Source organism: Ambystoma mexicanum, chromosome 3p, assembly GCF_040938575.1.
Source record: "Ambystoma mexicanum isolate Mex_15411 chromosome 3p, UKY_AmexF1_1, whole genome shotgun sequence".
Classification (NCBI taxonomy): Eukaryota; Metazoa; Chordata; class Amphibia; order Caudata; family Ambystomatidae; genus Ambystoma; species Ambystoma mexicanum.
In genome coordinates, this window is record NC_090925.1 from 914,961,960 (window position 1) to 914,977,737 (window position 15,778).

Sequence of the window (15,778 nt, forward strand, 5' to 3'; positions counted from 1 at the left end):
CCTGAAAGAAATCCCCACTGCCAGCCAAGTAGTGCTATCATTGCACACATACAAATCTGCAACCACATGTGTTGCTTTAATTCATATGAGAAAAATCCAGGAAAAGAAGTTGTATTTGTATTTTTGAAAAAGGAGCCAATTAGAGGGCTTTGTAAACGTGAATCACGAACCATACGCATATCACGCTTGGCCATGGGAGTTTCTCTTACCGTTCCAAATTTAGCTGCATGTGTTTATGTTTAAAGTTCCAAGCAGGCCAGAGAGTTGTTTCATTGCGGGTTAATTAGTGTATGAGTCCCAGAGGGGCCAAGTGATCTTCTGACCCCTGCTCACAGTAAGTATTTGATTTATATGCTTACATTTTTCATTTTTCATTTTTACAAACGGCACTGTCCATTACCATGCTGCGCAGTTGCTATTTGTTTCATCGATAGCTGTATCAATCATTCCCTCTTTTGAATTTCTTTATTACATACACATTAATATACGTTTTTCATCCAAGTTATTCATTTTAAAAAATAACACTGAACTTGCTTCTCCCTGCGAAATTAAATTACAAGTTTGAAAGTCATGTATCAAGGTTTGCGACGGACAAGAGATGCACATAATTTGCATATTAGGTACAGTGAGAGAAAACAATGTGCCCAAAATCGCACCATTAATTAAGGGGTTCAGCTGGGATTAGAGACTAGTTCGCAAATCAGGCACTTCATCATGTATCTTCCAAGCTCTAGATGGCAGAAATATGTGTTTGTTTTTTCCAAAATACCTTTTTGTGGACTTCAAAAGTACACAATTCATAATAAACCACTCGTCCTAATGTTTAAATCATTGTAGAAATATGTCAAGCAAAGTAAGGAAAACATTTTGATTGCAGCATTTATTTCCCTATATTGGACCACAAGTGCCAGAATGCAATTCAGTATGAACAACTGGCCTCAGGTTTTTGTAAATGAGATTTTAACACTTGGAATGCAACAACAGCTAATGTGTGATAAGATTAGCTGGTTGTTGTCAGAACAAAGCAGTGAAGTAGTTAAGTATTAGCCAGACTGCAGTGGGACCTGCAGTATTATATCTGCTCAGCCGTTGGGGAGGAGTTGTGTCCAGGACCTCAGGGTGAATGGGAGTTAAGAGGTGGAAGAAGGTCTCATGCTGTTGCACCTGCAGAAATATCAATTGCATGTGGCTACTGCTGTCTTTGGGGCTCCCCATTAGCTTTGGCCCTGGTGCAGCACACAGACTGTGCATGACTCAGACCAGCAGTGAGGTCAGCTGGGTGTAGTCATTGTTTTTTTATAGGCCTGCTGCATACATGATGTGGAGTAAATGGCGTGTTTCTTAAAAATAAAACATGTTTTGAGCTGTCAAATAAGCAACCATGAAAATATAGGAGACCATTTAAAATACATGTGTAGGGGACATTGGGCCTCATTACGATCCTGGCGGTCCGGGAACTATAGTTACAGTAAGCATGCCGGTACCATAGTTCCCAGACCGCCACACTACGAGCTGTGCTCGTGGGCGCCTGTGAGCCCGCCAGGTCTGAACTGGAGGGCAGAGCAGCACCCGCGAGCACAGCACGTCGGATGCACCGGCACCATTCTGAATGGAGCCGGTGCATCCGACGTCCCATTCAGCCCTATGTGGCTGAATGGGGATGGGAAGTCCCTTATTACCGGCACCCGCGAATGGGCAATTACCGGGTTCGCCAATCTCCACATGACCCGGTAATTGCCCATTCGCGGGTGCCGGAAAAAAATGGATACCGGCGGCAGCCTCGTAATGAGGCCCATTATATTTGTTTTGAAACAAGGCACAGATGTGGGTCAAAGATCGTATCACTCAAAATGTTAATTCATTTTAGTGTCTAGTCTCAAACAGTGGTTACCCCAATGCAACATGAATAGCAAAGAGCTTCCCATTTATACGCTCTGGAATAACAAATACAGTATTACGTAATTAAGTATTTGCAAGGCTTCTGTGGAACCTGCACGGCCAAGTTTGCTGGACATGTGAGTGAGGTGAGGTGGTGTCTTTTGGCCCTGATGAAGAGTGGGGTTGGAGGAGAAAGGAGGGTCTCCCTTACTAAGAAAACGGCAGCTTGACCACTAGCACCTCTATCCCCTAGCCGCCATTTCCCAGCTGTTTTCTGCATTCATGTGCACAGTGGTGGGAGGAGGGGCGAGAGGTGTCCAGGTCTGGATAATGCACACTTGTGACTTGCTCAAGCTAAAAGTCAAAATAACAAACGCTGCAATAATAATATCAATCACCCAAAGGAATAACGTCCTTGATTTGTTGAATACAATATGCCATCCCATGCTTTTGAATTAAAGAATTAAAGGTCCCAGCTGGGTTTGACGACTCTGACTTGCAATAGAGAAAACTGGATGACAAGCACCAGAATCGAAATGGCTGCTATTCTAAGACAGGACTGACTGAAAGTGCCACCCATGACAGGTCCCCAACAAAATATCTATAATCTGCCATTGCAAAAGTTATGTCGGGTAAAATGACAGTGTTGGAGGGATGAAAATAATGACTGACAGTGAGTGTGACAAAATGACTTCTGTTTGGCACGAGTATAAGACTAAACCACCTGCTCAGTCCTAACACTTTTACCAACCAACAGTGATCCCAATCATCAAGTTAAAATGGATACAGCCAAGAGGTATATCGTATTCACCTTTTGTGTTAACATGGGCCCAAGAAAGGCCCATCTTCTCAGAAGTGGTGTGAATGTGATCCAGTAGAGACCCAAGCAGCAAAGTATAATATTCCAAAATAAAGGAATGTTCAATCAAGTTTCTATAAACATCTATATACTTTAAACACACCATATGCAATAATAACTAAATAGAAAAACACTATACAAACCCCACCCCTGTGGAAAGAATACAGAATACGCAATAGATAGATGTAGCACTTCGAGTAAGAAAGCAGGGGAGAAAGGCAATCAAAAGCACAATGTTTTTTAAAAAAAGGATATGGCTTTCAGTGAAAACAGTGCACAAGTTACCTAACCAGTCTCTAGCTCCCAATGGTGGACTAGAGGGACAATTATAGGTCAAAAGTAGCTTTTCGCTGTTGTATGGTATTCGACAGCATCGAACCAGGCTTCAAGCAGTTGTACAAATGGAGCGAATCATGTTCGGGAGCAGCGAGTCATGGTGGCCCAAGAAGTGAGCTGGCACCATTGGTTCGAATGTGGTCGCTCAGAGTGCGTCGAAGGTGATGTTCAAGCGATGCAGGTCTGAGTGCCCGCCAGTATTGGTTCACAGTTCTGCTGGTTTGAGAATCGTTGTAACCACTTGTTATGGTCAGTAAATGCCACTTTAGCAGTTTGAATCGATGCCTGTTGATGGTTTGAAGCTGTGATTCTGATGGTCCGGTGTGTGGTTAAATGAAGGAGTGGTACGATGTCGACCCAGTTCCAGTCATTTGGTAACTGTTCATTTAGGTGAGACTCCAGTGGGTTGAGTTGAAATCCAGCGATGAGCAGTTGATTCGAGCAGGTGATGGGCTCTGTGAGGAACAATGTGGCTTCAAGCTGGTTCGAAGTTGCAAGCTCTTTGGTTTGAAGGTTTGGTTGACTGCTAAAAGCAGCACTGGTGGGTTCCTCTGGTTTCGAATGCAGTGAATACGGTTAGAATGAGGTTTGACAAGTTCAATGCAGCTGAACAGGACCTTAGCTGATCTGGTCCTCCACATGCTGTGAAACCCACTCCAGGGGCTCTAGGATGGGAAGAGTCCGTTCAGGTTTGCACTACCAGACCAGCGAGGTTGGGTGCATAGTGGCAGGTCCTTATCCTCAGAAAGAGTCCCCCAATTTGCCCTTGGAGTGGGTATGGAGGGAAGCTTGCCTTTGCATGAGACTGCAACCTCTTCACTTCAGTGGAGCTCAATAAAGGGCTGTGGAAAGGTTAACTCTTCCAAAAGAGAGGTCCAAATACATTCCTCCTTAAGTTTTCATCCAAAAGGGAATCAGAGAAGAAGTGGGAGGGACCTCTTAAAGGCAAACGTATGTAGGTGATTGGATTAAAGTAACCCTCTTCAGGGATCCAATCCCTGTCCTTGAGATAGTAGCCCTTTGCCTTCTGCCATCATACCCAAAATGCTTTGTGTTAAAAGAAGTGGAGGGGACAGGAAGGAGAGAGAGAAACAGGGGGAAACAAGATAGTGGAATCTTCCTGCAGTGATGCCCCCTGTTTATACTAGGTTCACCCCTTCCCTTGCCTATAGCATGAAAAGGCCCTTTTGGTATGCAGCTCCTTGGTGTGAGGCTAGTCATTTTGGGGATCACTGTGCCTTTTGATTCCCATTTCCCAGGACATCCCCTCCTGGTAGGTGGTCCTGCTGGAGAGAGGTGTTACTAGACCTCACAAAGGATCAAAGGAGAGGCCCAGCCATTCAGTCTCCTGCCCTGCTACTGGCAGGGCCAGGCCGTCTGAACAGAATACACATAATCCATCAACAACAGGGCTGGCACGTGTATGATAGCAGTCTGATGTGGATTTTTAATTATGAGAGATACTATCCACCATATCCTAAACTCAGGTGTGGCCTATAGTTAAAGTTTACAACTGCCACCAGTAGTTACTGTGATAGGTATGAGCTTTGGAAACAGGTGCATATCTTAAATTCAGACCCAACACTGGAGTAACTTGGCTGTCTCTGCAGCTGTCAAGAGTGCAACTTTGACCCCTGAACATGCTCTGAACTACTGAATAGCAGGCGTTGCAGATCAGGATACTGATTCTGCAGGGCACATGTGTACACCATGCCTTTGGCATGGAGTTTGCTAAAATGGGTGCCGGGTTAGCAGGCCCTTCTTAATTAGACAGAATTATAATTTTTCATTAATACAAATATTAAAACATGTAGACTTTGCTTGTGTGGGAAAGAGACATACAATGGAAAGTAAAGTACAATGGGCAATGCAAATACCTACTGCAAGGAATGCAAATGACTGCGGGGGAATGTGGCACTTTGGGAAGGAACAGAAAAGACTGAGCAGGAAGGTTTGCATGTGCTCCCCCTTGATGCTGAGACTTGGTGGGAGTCTGGGGACTTGCAAATGTAGAAGTGCACTAATTGGTTTTGTTTTTTTACAGTGTGCTCTTTGGTGCTGAATTCATAGGGAGCTACATGGGTTCCTCTATATCCACTTAACAATGATGTTGGCACCTGCATGACTGGGAGCAATAACGTTCTGTGTAGTGTAAATGTACAAAATATGCCTTTACGGACTGAGAGGAGACTGTAACATTTCTGGCGTTCCATAATGGAAGATGATCCTATTGTTTGTGCATATGGTGTAATTTGCTCTGATGCCTTATCACCCCACTTATGTACACTAGCCCCTTCTACCCTTCTTGCCCCTATTATTACTTATTCATTTTGTAGGCTTTGCTGCTGAGTTGGTTGACTGGGTGTTCTTTAGGCAGTTCATCTTCTCCTGAACAGAGCAATTTTTCACTTTTTACTTGTATGTAGACCCCTTTACCTCAGAAGTTCTTGAGTCACTTATCTAGAAGACTTTCAGAGAGTTCTAAATAGGCTTCCAAAATTGGCCCAGATTGTGTCATGCTAGCAGATGAGTTGGTTCAATACTTTGGCTGCGAGAACCATGTAATGGCTCCTTCTTACTGAAAACAGTGGTACCATTTTTTTTCTGGGGCATGAAGAAAGGATGGGAAAATGTACAGTTTGAATGAGTTACTGAAATAAAATAGGATTTTTTTCGTTAGGTACACACAGCTGTATGGTGGCCTTACATTTAACTTTGGAAGCCACACGTAGTCAATGGATAGCCATTGACCTTGGAAAGGTTAGCAGTCTTCCAGAGTGGGACGGGTATGCCCAGATGTGGGACACGAGCCTGCTGGACCTAGAGACCCAAGCTATTGATGGCGCCCAATGAGGCCAAAACATTTCTGGGGATGCTTGTGATCTCGTCCAGAAGGGAGGCAACCTTTCTGTTCGTGCTGGACGGCCCCTTTTGGGGTGGCATCAAGCCTGATTTGCATATGGTCTTTCCCCTTCTGTAATGATATGGCAGGCTGAAGAACGATGGTCTGGAGGGTTGCCCAGAGCAAAGCCAGCGGTTAGGATTAATTCCAAAACCTCCAGCCATTACCACTTTTGTTTTCCTTAGATCACAGACCTGCCCAATATAAGTGCTCTGGTATGTTGTAGTTTTGCAAAGCTCTCATTTGTGTGGCCTGTGTTGAAAATATACTTTTGAGGTTACTGCTGCTCCCACAGTTGAGCCTTGGTTTTGGAAATATAGCAGAAACATGGCTTTCCAGAGCAGCAGGCATTAACTGAAACATCTTTGGACTACCCTGGAAATGTGTGATTCGGAGGGGTCTAGAGAAAAGGCAAGATGCATTTATACTTTGTTGGACAGTGTGGAGTCTCTGCCAGCAACAACAGAAAGCTCAGTGATTTGATTCAGTAAGTTTACCTTACCAGAATGCATTTGGTGTTTATACATTAACCTGGACCTTATCCAGTTTTTAATGCTACCCACCTCTCTTCCTAAAGGATCAAAAGTGATTTGGTCAGAGACTACCACATGGAGGACTTTTGTGTCATTTGCTTTTGAGCTACTACCTGCTCAGGACAAGTTGCTCGGAAGAGGTGGGCGATACAGAAAACAAGCAAGAGCAGAACCAGATGAGACCCCAGAAGGACACCACATTTCTTCAATTAAGGATTAATGTTATGCTCTGAAACTCAGTCACAACGGTGGCACCAACCACATCATTGATAGGCCCAAAATCAATCACTTTTTGCAGTTATTTCTGCTCTATGTAAGAAAACAGATGATAAATCAGACACAAACAATATTGTGTCCTGATTCTGAATACAGTTCTCAAATTCTGACGTCACTGTTGTTGCTTTCCATTCAACTTTGCCAGTCAAGTGCATACATCTCTGAAACATTCTTAACAATCAATAGACACACTTGCCATAGATAGGGCTTGTTCTTTTATTCTACGGTACACATGTTATATTGAAGCCAACATGGTGGTCACATATATTTCTGTGGAGGTCGTTTCCAGATGCTCTGTGTGGTAAACAAAACGTGTGAAGGCAATGTATAAATGCGTATGCCAGTCTGTACACGTCTTTCACTGCAGCAAGACCTCTTTGCTGTAGCCCTGAATGGCGTACAATGAATGAATGCCTGCGGAATCCGGCTACATTTAGACTCGCCAAAAGCAGGTGTATCTTGAGCACTGCAGGTGAGACATAAACGGGACAACCCACCTCTGCCAATTGTGGGAAAGGCCTTTGCTGGCCCTGCTAGAAACTGGGCACCAATCCCAGCTTTCTCATAACAGATGACCTGCTCTGTGCCTGGGCTTCAGAAGTAGCTTCTCGTGACGCAGAGGCTGGCATCCATCATGCCATGTAAGTGTACTGAAGAAACATGACTTGGGGTACCCACAACTTGGCTGACTGCAAACCATGGCGGCAGGCGCCCAAATAAAGGCTTTCTTTTTTAATAACTGTTCAGAGTTGAAATGGATTCACAATTGCATCATTTAAACAAATTGTTGTCTTGCACTCATTGCCGCGCACCAATGATAAAGTGGCCCCCCACACTTGCAAATGGGAATTCATTTCTTTTGCGACACTATTTGAATATTACCAAAGGTGGAGTTTTTTTAGTAAAATGTGGTGCAAATTGTGCATTAAAAAAATATTTACTCAGCAATACTGGTCAAAACTAGTAGCTGCAATGTAAAGTTACTTACCTGCCTCAGTCACAATGGCCCAAAAAGTAACCCACTTTGACCAAGAAAACTGACCCGCACCAGCATTTTGGGTTTTTGTTTGAGCCATAGGCCCAAGTGACGGCCTGAAGGGCTGCAGCAAATGAATTTTGTAATGTCAGCTCCGCAAAGCGCACATTTAAAGCCCCAGAACAAAAACATTATAGAAATTAATATATTGCAGCGTTATACAACTGATGACTGGCACGTGGTGTTAGTTGCTGGTAGTTTCTTTACACATTGTAATGAGAGTATTCTGGTGCAGCTCCAATGTTACAAGCAGTTAACTCTCTCTCTTTCATGTCTGAAACCATTTTAATACTGCTCTGAGCTTATGTTGCCCTTTCTCAGATCAGTTTCTCGCTTTCTCTTTACAGACATTCGACAACACCTTACATGAACAAATCCAACCAGTCCAGGGTAATTGTGAAACTAAAAACATCAGACTTCAATCTCCACAGTGCACTTTCCTGGATTTGGTTTTCCCATAGCCTGTGAGGAGTTCATTGCAGTGACCATTCTCCAGAACGACAAGCAGGTGAGCTAGCATGAGTCTTTTGTAGGGTTGGGTGCTCAGGGCACTCCAACTCTGTTTGGGTTCATCTTTAGCAAAGAAGGCACACAGCTATTTCTTCATGCATACACCATAGTACCAGCTATTCTCAATACAAGCTGCTGTAAAATACACCATCACACTTGCACGTGTAAGAATAATGTACCACCATTAGTTTGTAAAACCTAATGCTTTTAGTTATATTTTGGTGAGTTTGGACAGTAAATTGCACATTTTGGAGGCCATTTGTCAAAAACCTTTGCCGGGGGAGAATCTCCCTGCACCCCCCCTTGGGTGGTGTAGGCTCAGTGCTGCACACACTCGCTCCAAAATTCCCCCTGGGAAATGTATGCCCCACCAGCTTTCAAACTCACCAGTCGCCACTGGGCAGAGGGCTCTATCTAGGACCAGCATTGAGGTATTACCTTCCTTCACATACTTTAAGGTAGTAGCCCAGTGAAGCTCTCCAAGTAATTCTAGGAAGGCTAACTATGATTAGCAAGCTAGCAAAAAGGGCCATGGAGACACTGGGAGCCGCGCAGGAGCTCCTGGATTTGAGGCAGCTCGAGGAGACAGCGTTCTTCAGTCTGGGCCGAAAAGGAAAGCCAGTGTGTGATCTTGGAGCCGTGCAGGATGCTAGAAGAAGGTCTGCACATTCCAAAAGTGGAAAGTGGTGAAGGAAGGTTACATGTCTTTACATCGAAATATTAGATCAAAAATGACTATATATATCGAAACATATATAACAAAGCATTTTATAAGAAGGCACTTTTTTTCTTCTCTTTTTTGGGGGGTCTTTCCAAACCCCCATTTCCAACCCCTAAAAACCCACCCCAACCATTTCCCAAAAATATTTAACCCTTCACCCCAGCCCTAAATGCATTTGCTATACCATTTTTCGATATAAAATATTCAATATATGTGCTTTCTATATAAAATATTTGATATAAACACTGCATACCGTGAAGGAATCACATGACAGAGGCGCAAGCAGAATCTGGGACGCTGGAAGGAACCAGTGAGTCTGCCCAAGGCAGCGGGAGACCCCGGGTGACCACAGGGCATTCCAAGTGCACCAACAAATGTTTAAATGGTATGAAATTGCTGATGCAGAAAATACCCGAAGTTTGTTTGAATGCAGTCAAGGCAAAGTACAAATTCAACACCCAATAAGAAGAATTTCTGAATGCAGACAAGGCAAAGCACAAAGACAAAACCCAATCAAGTACAACTGCATGAGATGCCAGTGTGGGAGAAAAGTTTGAGCAAATGTTATCATAGATAGATATACCAAGCACCTCACGGTATATGCTATTGTGGTATAACCAAAGAACTATGAAATGCTTAAGAGGTCCTGTCAGGCACATACACCAGGCAGCTGAAATTGAAAGATTCCTGGCAAGGGAGTATACTAGGTTATCTACAGAGTGATAGACATTCTACAGAAATACTATTACAGAACTCACTGCTTAAACAAGAGCTTTGTGACTCCAGGGAAAACACAAAGGAACTGTTAGTTAAAGAGACGGTTGTGCCATCCTATTTAAGTATCCAGGGGAAGGGAACCACCCTCTGAATCTGAGGGGTTTTACCTTGGAAACATTTTTGTTGGAGACATTCTTATACTTTTGATTTTGAACACTTTTGCCAACATCAATTCAAAGACGTTTCCTTGCACCCCTTTGTTGTTTTCTCGGTAAGGGAGATCCTCCTTTCTCCTCCCACCCCACCCCACTATTCATCAGGGACAAAAGACACCACCTCACCTCACTTGCATGTCCAGCAAACGTGGCTGTGCAGGCTCCACTGCCGTCTTGCAAATACTTAATTACTTAGCACTGTATTTGTTAGTCCAGAGCATTTAAATGGAAAATTCTTTGCTATTCATGTTTCATAGGGGTAACCATTGTTTGAGACAAGACACTAAAATGAATTAATATTTTGAGTTATATGATCTATGACCCGATTCTGTAACTTGTTTCAAGACAAATATAATGTCTCCCACATATTTCTTTTAAATGTCCTCCTATATTTTCATGGTTGCTTATTGGACAGCTCAAAACATATTTTATTTTTTATGGAAAGCCCCATTTACTTCACATCATGTATGCAGCAGGCCTATAAAATTACAATGACTACACCCAGCTGACCTCACTGCCAGTCAGCGTCATGGGCAGTCTGTGCGGGGCCCCAGGCTTGAGGCTGATAGGGGCCCCCAAAGACAGCAGTTTCCACATGTAACTGATATTTCCGCAGGAGCGACGGCATGAAGCCTTCTTCCACCTCTTACCTCCCATTCACCCTGAGATCCTGGACACAACTCCTCCCCAACGGCTGAGCAGATATAATACTGCAGGTCCCACTGCAGTCTGGCTAATACTTAACTACTTCACTGCTTTGTTCTGACACCAACCAGCTAATCATATGACACATTATCTGTTGTTGCATTCCAAGTGTTAAAAGCTCATTTACAAAATCCAGAGGCCACTTTTTCACACTGAATTGCATTCTGACACTTGTGATCCTCCATCCAACATAGGAAAATAAATGCTACAATCAAAATGTTTTCCTTATTTTGCTTAACATTTTTCTACAATGATTTAAACAGGAAGCGTGGTTCATTATGAATTGTGTACTTTTCAAGTCCACAAAATAAGGTATTCTGGAAAAACAAACACATATTTCTTCCATCTACAACTTGAATATATATGGTGAAGTGCCTACATTGCAAACTAGTCTCTGATCCCAGCTTAACCACTTAAATTAATTTTGTGATCCTGGGCATATTGTTTTCCCTCACTGTGCCTAATCTGCAAAAATGAAAAGTCCCTCAAGGTGGTTCACTCCACATTGTTCAGTACTCACACAACACCTCAATCATGTTATTGTTCCATATTCAATAGTAATTATTATAATAATGACTATTAATTTTGTAAATTAAAATGTATATTTGTCTCGGCAAGTAAGACAGAGATTGTCCTCATTGGGACCCCTGCTCCCACTTTCCTACTTTCACACAGCCTCCCTTGGCCCTGCGCCTTCACCTACCAATGTGGCAAAAAATCTTGGAGTCATCTTCGATTCCACTCTCTCCTTCTCTTCGCACATCTCAGACATCTCCAAAAAGTGCCACTACCAACTGCACCTCCTCAGAGGTATTCTACCTTTTCTCACTTTCCCCCAGAGGCTCAACCCCCGAGAGCCCTGGTTCTCTCTAGGCTGGACTATTGCAACAGCCTCTCTCTCAACCGTCCTACTTCTACTCTCCGTCCTCTACAACTCATCCAGAACAGAACCGAGCAACTTATCATTGGCCTCAAGCCCAGGGGCTGCAGCTCTCCGGCTCTGAACTCCCTCAACTGGCTCCCCGTGGCTGCAAGGATCAAGTACAAGACCCTTGGTATAATCCACAAGGCTTTCTGGGGCCGGGACCCACACTATCTACACCACTGTCTTCCTAAATACTCTCCCTCTATCGTCCTCTGCTCGTCCTCCTCCAACTCTCTGTGGGTGAGCCGCTTTCACAAACAGAGATTTGGGAGTAGATCTTTATCCTCTGCCGGTGCCTCCCTCTGGAACAGCCTCCCCGCCTCTCTCCATCTTAAGCCAGAGCACCTTAAGTTCCGGAAACTCCTTAAGACCTTCCTCTTCTCATCCTCCTTCTCTCTCCCTCTAACCTGCTAACCTCCTTTCTTTTATTCCACCCTCCTTCCTCCTTCTCTGCCCTAACTCCGTTCAGTTTTGGCTGACTGGTTGCCTGGTTCACCTCCAGAGCCGTAAAGGTCCCAGGCCCCCTCTGCCAGTCTTTGCACTTGCCTCTGGGCCACTGCACTATGTTCAGCATTACTGCACTTTCTGTTTACACTTTATGAGCGAGGCAACCTCTCTGCACTTAACCCAGGGCCTTGTTGGTCTGGACGTGTTTGTTCCCCCCACCACCTCTTCCTCGCAACTCCGTCTGTACGCATGCATTACCTAAATGTACTTGGACTAGTAAATTTGTCTGTCCTGTCCCCCCCACCCACCTTTTTCTGTCCCCCTCCCTAGCTGGTTCAAAACTGTAACACTCATGCACTTGCACTAGGAGAAATGGCATCAGGCTTATTAAGCTAGTTTATCTGTTTAGATCATTCGGGTACTTCAAGGCCTAAGAATGATTACTGTATTCCTTGTTCCCTTCCTGCCTTGAAGCGCTTTGAAGCACTCGACATGTGTATAAGCGCTGTATAAATAAACAATTACAATTACAATTACTAATTCCAAATTCTTGTAATGTAACATCCTATGATCTCCTCCCCAGTAGAAAAAGACTCATATCAATTCATGCGACATACTTTTCTTTGATGCACTGTCTGTATGTGATGTCAATTAATATGAAAATTATGTGCATCTCTTGTCCCTTGCAAACCGTGATACAGGACTTTCAAACTTGTAATTTTATTTCATAGGGAGAAGCAAGTTCAGTGTTCTTATTTCAAATGAATTACTTGGATGAAAAACATATGTTAAAGTGTATGTAAAAAAAAAATTCAAAAGAGGGAATGAACGATACAGCTATGAATAAAACAAATAGCAACTGGGCAGCATGGTAATAGACAGTGCTGTTTGTAAAAATTAAGAATCTAAGCATATAAATCAAATACTTACTGTGAGCAGGGGTCAGAAGATCACTTGGCTCCTCTGGGACTCATACACTAATTAACCTGCAATGAAACAACTCTCTGGCCTGCATGGAACTTTGAACATAAACACATGCAGCTAAATTTGGAATGGTAAGAGAAACTCCCATGGCCAAGCGTGATATGCGTATGGTTCGTGATTCACGTTTACAAAGCCCTCTAATTGGCTCCTTTTTCAAAAATACTAATACAACTTATTTTCCTGGATTTGAGAGACAGAGTCTCAGATGAATTAAAGCAACACATGTGGTTGCAGATTTGTATGTGTGCAATGATAGCACTGCTTGGCTGACAGTGGGGGGTTTCTTTCAGGAAATGTACAGAAGGACGGAGGGGAGCTGCAGCACCTGCAGCACCCCTACATCAAGCGTCACTCACTGCTAAAGAGCAGCGGAGCAGAAGCAGCTCCCGCACTCCTCCTGCAACAGGAGGACAGCAGCTCCCCAACCTACCAAGGACACAGAGACTCACAGAGACTGATGATCTCCCATGACAGTGATGTCCACTGTCACCCATATATATATATATATATATATATATATATATATATATATATATATATATTTTATATATATAGAGGCTAGCATGGTGCTATAGAGCAGAGTCCTCTGGTATTGTTTATTGTGTCATCGTAATCAGTGGATTCTTTCTCAGCCTTTCTAAACTTCCTGTCTGCTACGTTAGCCAGCAGCCGGCCTTGGTCTCACCTGTAACTCTGTAATTCTGTAATCCTGCAGAACGGCGCAGAGTAGTGTAGTTCCCACCAGTATTGTGTACGGCGATTGTGTACCGCGAGTAAGGGTCTAACGTAGGTTCTAACTTGGAATCAAATAAAATCACTGTTTAGCTACAAACATCACAGTAGTGGTATCACTATGGGAAAAGGGATACATTGATTGAACCTCCTTTGGGCCTTTCAAAATAAAAAAATAAATTAAAAAAAAGTATTTTGCACAAATACCTTAACCCTTAAACCTACTTGAATCCCGAGATGAAGTGTCCACCTATGGCGGAGGTTACTAAGGGTGAAACTAGCCTGCACAAGGTGTTGCATGGTAGGCAAATATGTCTACCTAAGATCATTAGCGACGTCAACACATCTGGTATCTCTTGCAAACAGCTAACTGAATTTCTTCCTAAAAACTAGGCCTGGATATGCAATATGAGCAGAGGGCCGCAAGTGTATTGGTTGTAGATTTGACAAAAGAGTTGGGATGTGTAAGCCCCAAAATGTTAGATGGTATAATGTTGGGCCTTGTTATGTCCGTGAGTAGAGAGGTAACAGCTACGAATAAATCGTACAAATGTGTGAGCGATAATATAGGCAATCCACTCACAGTAAAACCATCCATTAGTAATAGTAACAGCGATCTACAACGTGCGCAAATGGCGTCCAATATAGAGTGTACTCCACTCATCACACCACAGGTGGTTCAGGAGGCTCAGTGTGATAAGGTAGACCCCTGGGTAGATGGAAACAAACACGATATAAAGGCAATTGCGCATATTGATAGAGAGAATGGTAATGGTAATGATCTAACTAACAATTGTCTTGATCTGAGAAATAGCGAGATAGATGAACTAGATATAGAATATTTGGGCAACATAATGGAGCTATCAGCATCAGAAGTGGCATTAGAAGTGGCATCTAGGCACCTGGTGTCAGGAACGCATGGCCAATCTAGTAGCCCCGCTGTGTATTCCATTCCCACAGCTAGTGCCAACAGTAGAATATATCAACCAAATACAGAGAGAGAACCCATGATTGGAATATCGGCGTTTGGTTTCCCAAGTAATCAAGTAAAGAATATGCTGGTCCTATTCAGAACCACCGCAAACCCGAGTGAACAGAATCACAATATGAACGACAGTGCCAATGACAATAGTAATAGTATGTCATCAGATTATATGTTTAATGCATTTCAGAATCTGTTGAAAATCTTGATAGCAAAATGCGAAGGCCTGGAGAAAAAAATGGACATTCAAACATTCATGTTATATAAAAACCTGCACCCGATCCAGCAAATCACTCAGAATCGCAGTATAGGTACATCCCCGATGAGATCAAGAGGGCAAAATGGCCCAGAACATGAGATGGACACTGAGTCTAATCCCATAGGACTAAATGATTCAGTTAAAATTAAGAAGCTCCCGATGGAAAAAAACCAAAAAAGACCATGCACATGTAACTTATAATAGACCAGTAATTAAACATGCAGGTAAAACTATGCAAACACATGAAAATTACTAAACTGGCGCCTAGTATTATAGGGAAGTCTATAAATGAGCTACAATCCGAAGCATGCAACCCATAGTGGCACAGACCAAAGTTAGGGGTAGGAAAAACAGTACTAATCCAGCAATGTTTGCCACTCAGCAGACAATCTCGCAACTTTCTACTGATGGGGTACACATATCACCAGACAGTATTGGTGTGGCACCTGCAACTCGGGAGAAGTCAGCGGTCCCCACAAAGAACCAAACTACTTTACCACACTTATGGACAGGACAAAATACCACTCCTGGGACGATACCAGTAGCCTGGGGTGGTAGTGGTGTGGTATTGAATAATGGTATTCAGGTAAGAGCGCTACAATTGGCCCTAGTATGTAGGGAGGGTAAACAGAAGCCACTAAATAGAGGTGCGATTTTTTTGCATATTACACTCATTGTACCATTGAGAACGATCACATCACATGACATCAAGATTTTAGACCAAGTTGAAGTAGCCAATGAATATATTTCGAATATTTGGT

The 15,778-nt window shown here is 43.2% G+C and overlaps 1 long non-coding RNA gene across 1 annotated transcript in view; it reads left to right on the plus strand.

Moving 5' to 3' along the window:
• LOC138579649 (uncharacterized) overlaps positions 1-15,778 on the plus strand; it is a 472,376-nt gene that overhangs the window by 244,459 nt on the left and 212,139 nt on the right. The window contains exon 3 of the long non-coding RNA XR_011304109.1: positions 8,168-8,328. This is a non-coding gene — a long non-coding RNA (uncharacterized lncRNA). The remainder of the gene's footprint in view (positions 1-8,167; positions 8,329-15,778) is intronic.